Here is a 5,884-nt window from a genome sequence, read left to right as displayed (position 1 = left end):
CTACTGTTAAAGGCCATTTATAATAATACTTGGGAGTGGAATTGTTGGTTATAGGTATGTTTTGGTTCAAGTTTAGCAGATAGTGCTAATAATTTTTTCACTATAATTACATACACCAGAAATGGTATATAATTTTTTCTTGTTCTACATCCTTGCCAAAATTTAGTACTTTATCTCTTACTCTGTGTGTAGTTATGTGATAATATTTCATAATTGTTCATGCACATTTCTCGGATTTAAAAAACTGAGTTTTTTTTAATATCCCAGGTAGGCCCTTTTGTTTGTCACAATTAAATGTCTACATTTTAAACAGATTCTTGGACTCAGGGCTCATATCCATAAACTCATTCAACTTTAAGCACCTGTCTCTTCTCCAGTAGGTTTTCCATAACTGCTACCTTCACCATGAAGTTCTCTGAGTTTTCCCAGTTCAAACTTAGACTTCTTCAGCATTTTACTTTTCTAACAAAGACATTATGAAGTAGATAAATAGATTGGCAACACTTTTCTATGTCTTTTCCAACGATATCTGGGATCATTTTATTGACCATCTCTTTCAATTCATTTGTCTGCACCTCTAGGGTCATGATATCCATCATCTTCTTCTGGATTTGGTGAACCTGTTGATGCTGGGCATAAGAGGTCTTCCAAATCTCATTATTGCAGTTTTTAGTAAAACCAACACAGAATAGAGGAAGCAAATATGCACTGGTAGTCTTGACATTAACATGGGCTTCAATCATGGTCTGCCATTTTTTTGACCTTGGAGCACATTTTGTCTTGGGTAAGATCCATGCCATGGAAATTAGTCAGGTAGTCTTTGCTCTGACCATCCTCGGTAATTAGTTTGAATTTGCTAAGTGCAACTTTGTCATTCTGAAGATAAAAGCTAGGCTCACTCCTGAAACATGACCCTTCAGGCCATGAGATGCAATTTTGGTTCCTTGAGTTCTTGTGATTAGTGTTTTTCCAATATTTCTTATATTGAACATCGCTGGTGATTTCTCATCATACCAATCTTTCTCAGAAAGTGGACCAACCACTGTCTTCTTGCCTCCCTTTTTTAAGTAAGGTGCCTGTTCTTGCCCACTGCCATGGTTCTGCTCAGAGAGCTGAAAGGGCAGAAGTAAAACTCGTGAGAGCACTTAGGCATACGGTAAAACTGAGTTTCTTTTCAGGTGGTTAATAATCTGATAGCCTTTTTATGTTGCTGAAATGCCCTTTCAAGATTCTGGTTTCCATTTTTCTGTTGAGTTGTTTGAGTTTTTCTTATTTCTTTATTTCTATTGTTGATACAAGATGTTGGCTGACAATATACATGGCAAGTAAACTCCTTCCAGCCTGAGGGTGATTAGTTTTCCCTTTTAATGGTATCTTTTAACAAGTACAAATTTTTCAATTTAATGTACTCTCATTTATGAATTTTTTATGATTAATTTATGTTTATGTCCTATTCATTTTTTAACTATTCCAAAGTCCCATGAATACATTCTAGAAGGAGCATTATTGTTTTGCCTTTCAAAACTTAACTGTCATTGTTCATTGAGAAATTTCAAAAGCATATTCTGTGATGCCAAGTTAAAGTCAATAATAAAAAACATAAAAAGAAAAATATAAAAACAAAAAGTTACGTTTTCCCTGCCAAAGCATGTGCTTTATTTGTGGCTATGAAGTATCTCTTTGTGTTAGATTGAGCGGTTGAGTTTAAAGACTGTTTTTTTCTAAATATTAACTTCCTTTTTGGTTTAACAAGCAAAAAACAACAGAGAAATTGCCTAAGTGCTATGTGTTTACAGCTCTGCAGTTTGTTTTGGCTATTGAAATTCATCCAAGAAGATGTCAAATATCTAATTCATATTATGTTACAATGAAACAACTATTGTACTTGGTATTCTCAGAATTATTTTTCTTTTTTCATTGTTTGACTTTGTTCCCTTTGTGCCAGGAAAAGAATTCCCTCAGAGATTTTTAGAGATAAATATAAAATTCAATGGCTTTACTTCAAATATTGAAAATCAATCATTCATAATTTATACTAATATTTAATATTAGTATACACAAAATAAACCAAAAGGAGGACAATAAATCTAAGAGAGAAAAGCAAATACAAAGAAAAAAAAGTAGAGCTTTGCATAAAAATATCTTATAGTCACTTGCATTTGTCAAGAAAATGGACACATTCATTTGTATGTGTACATGTACATATATACACAAAAATACATGTATATATACATATACTTTCTATTTGATTTTTACTGCTTGTATTTTTAAAACTTTTTATAATTAATATAATAATTTCACATTCATAAATATACTGTTACTATTACACAATTGCATGCAAGCTATAAAATATACAGATAATGCAAACATTCTCATGACTACAACATTAGCAAATAGATGTTATTTTATTTTTTTTTAATTTAATTATTTATTTTTAGGGAGGGGAAGGGAGAAAGAAAGAGAGGGAGAGAAACATCAATGTGTGGTTGCCTGTCACATGCCCCCTACTGGGGATCTGGCCTACAATCCAGGCATGTGCCCTGACTGGGAATCGAGCTGGCGACCCTTGGGTCACAGTCTGGCACAGTCCACTAAGCTACATCAGCCAGGGTGATGTTATTTTTTTTTTAATGAAAACCTTGGATTAATTTATTTAGCCGTACTACAGGTTGGTATAAATTGGGATTTGACACTTGAGAATCCTGAAACTACATTTAAAAATTATCACACCTGGTGATGTAAGGACCATGGTGAACTTAGAAGGCCTCTTATATCTCTTTTTGAATCTACCCCTAGTCAAACATCTGTAACCCAACAAAGGTTTCTCTGCTCACCACACATGCCTGAGAGATCCACACATTGGCACACCTGAAGATGGGCATATTGGAACAACACAGGAAGCAAGACTAGGGAAGGACAGGGACGGTGCCCATAAACACAGTTCCCCCACGTGCCATAGCTGAGCCCATGGCCCCAACTGATGTAGCAGGAAGAGTTGAGGTGCGGACCCTTACCCAACATTCCATTGGAGGGCAAGGGGGACCGAAGCAGCAGAAGGGCCTGATAATCTGCCTCCCTTCCCTAATTGTTTGCATTGGTAGCAGCAGCAAAGATGCACCTAAGGCTTCCTGCTACAGCACAGCAGCTCTGCAGCCATAGGGAACCAGGCAGCAGTGTGGTGGGCAAGCAAGTCTGGCACCTCCCACCACTACATTCCCCATCACAGTGGTGGAGCCCTGAGATGAAGGCAAACAAAACAAGTGGGAACATCCACCACCCTGGTCACTGAGGCTGTGACTCCTGTGACCACAGTGAAGCCCCCACACCACTACCTTAGAGGCTCAAGAGACACATTAAGAGAAAATAAAAGCTTGTCTGTATCATCATCTTCTGGAAAACAAACGAAAGACCATTATCGACCTGCTGAATTGTTAAAATCAAAATGGTACCTAAATAAAAGAATTCACTATTTCAAATGCGGTAACAGAGGAACGAGCTATCAAGCACCATAGTCAATCAAGGTGACATGATAACACAGAAAAAATGAGATTCTTCAGAATGCAAAATCAAAGTAACAGAAGATTGTGATCCAAATAACAGAGAATTCGAAATACCAGTCGTGAAAAAAAAAACAATGGATATAAGAAAATTCAAAAAAGCAGTTCATTGAGCTCAGGAATAAAATTAATGAACAGGAGTACTTTACTAGAGACATCGGAACTATAAAAAAGAACCAAACAGAAATTCTGAAGCTGAAGAACTCAATAAATGAGCTGAACAATAGAGCAGATCATCTACAAAAGAGAATTAATAACCTCAAAGACCAAAGTCTAGAAATTATGTAAGTGGAAGAAGAAGAGAACAAAGGTTGTTTTTTTTAATGAAGGCACTCTGTGAGAACCGACTCCATTAGAAACAGCAACATAAGGATAATAGATATCCCAGAAGAAGAGAGAAGGGAATAGAGCCTGTTCAAACAAATACTTGATGAGAACTTCCTAAACCAAGGGAAAAAACTAGACATTCAAGTATAAAACAGTAACAGCATGCCTGATTATTTCAACACAAAAGTACTTTCAATACACATTATAATAAAACTGGCAAAAATCAGTGATAAGAAAAATTTTTCAAGGCAGCCAAGAAAAAAAGACAATAATCTATAAAGAAAATGAGATCAGATTATTATCATATTTCTCAACAGAAACCATACAGGCAAGGACAGATTAGAATGATATATTCAAAATATTGATAGCAGTTACCAACCAAAAATAATATATCCAACAAAGTTATCCTTTAATTTTCTACTTAATTAAATTTATTTGTGTGACATTGGTTGACAAAATTATACGGGCTTCAGGTATATGATTCTACTATACAACATCTGCCTGCTGCAATGAGAGTTCACCACCTTTTGTTACCGTATGTTTGACCCCCTTTACCCTCTTCGGCTTCCTCCTACCCTCTTCTCCTCTCTTGTAACTGTCATACTGTTGTCTGTGTCTATGAGTATTTTGTTTGTTTTGTTTGTTGCTTTCTAGTTTGTATTCCATAAATGATAGTAATCATATGGTTTTTGTCCTTTTCCATCTGACTGATATTACTCAGCATGATACTCTCAAGATCCATCTGTGGAGTCACAAGTGGCAATTTTTCATTTTTTACTACTGCTGATAATATTTCATTGTGTATGCATGCACTACTTCTTCTTGATCCAATCATCCATTGAAGAATACTGAATTTGTTTTCATATTTTGGCTATAGTAAATAATGCTGCAATGAACACAGGTATAAATATACGAGGCCTGCGCAGAAGGTATCTGGCCATGTAATATGAAAAAGAGACATTTACTGAAAAAGACACAAGATACAAGAAACATTGTATATAGAACAATGATGCCTCAGTCTCCTTCAAAGTGGGCACCTTGGGACCTCACATATAGATTTCCCAGTCACCATCAGCTGCCCTATCATACTTTCCTGAATCTCATCGATGGTCTGAAATCTCTTCCCTTTCAAAGGCGAATTTAGTTTCAGGAAAAGCTAGAAGTCATAGGGTGCCAAATCTGGGCTGTAGGGGAGCTGAGTCACCTGGATCATATGATCTTTTGCCAAAAAACTCTGCATAAGATGTGATGCATGAGCAGGCACATTGTTGTGATGAAGCTGCCAATCACCAGTTGCCCGTAGTTGTGACTTCTGAATCATCCCAATAGTTTCCACGGAGGAATGTTCAAACTTAATGCAAAATTTGATGCAGATTCATTGCTATACTTGCTTAGTCACTTTGAATGTAGTGGCCACACAGTACACATGCTCACTCAGTGGTGTCTACTGCTCCCACTGACTACTAGCACAGTGAACTCATCATTGTTCACACTTGCGCATTCCAATCCACAGTCCTTGGCTGCCGGGTTACATGGATATTGTTTAAACCATTCTTATTATATTAACAGTGGCTGGACTTTTTCCAGTCAGACCTCATATTCATGAATAAATGTTTTCAAAAGTTTGAGGTGGATACTCTGAAGAGAAACAGCTGTATCGCATAGTAACTATATTCTTAATTTTTTGAGGAACTTTCATACTGTTTTCTACAGTGTTGTACCATTTACATTCCCCCAGCAGTATATGAGGATTACCTTTTTCCATGTCCCCTCCAACACTCATTATTTCTTGTCTTGTTTATAATACCCATTGTAACAGGTGTGAGGCTATCTCATTGCGGTTTTGATTTGCATTTTCCTAATAGTAGTGATGTTGAGCATCTTTGCATATATCTGTTGGCTGTTTATTTTCTGGGGAGAAGTGTTTGTTCAGGTCTTCTCCCAATTTTTAAAAAGATTTTATTTATTTCATTTTTAGAGAGAGGAAGGGAGGGAGAAAG

General features: G+C 36.4%; 1 pseudogene; it reads right to left on the bottom strand.

The window, feature by feature from the left end:
* Positions 1-354: 354 nt before the first annotated feature.
* Positions 355-1,096, bottom strand: LOC118977129 (40S ribosomal protein S3a-like; annotated as a pseudogene).
* Positions 1,097-5,884: the final 4,788 nt, after the last annotated feature.

This window comes from Sturnira hondurensis, unplaced genomic scaffold (assembly GCF_014824575.4).
Source record: "Sturnira hondurensis isolate 20B ecotype Veracruz unplaced genomic scaffold, ASM1482457v3 Scaffold0021214, whole genome shotgun sequence".
Classification (NCBI taxonomy): Eukaryota; Metazoa; Chordata; class Mammalia; order Chiroptera; family Phyllostomidae; genus Sturnira; species Sturnira hondurensis.
The sequence above is the reverse complement of the archived record's forward strand: the minus strand, read 5'-3'. Positions and strand labels throughout refer to the sequence as shown.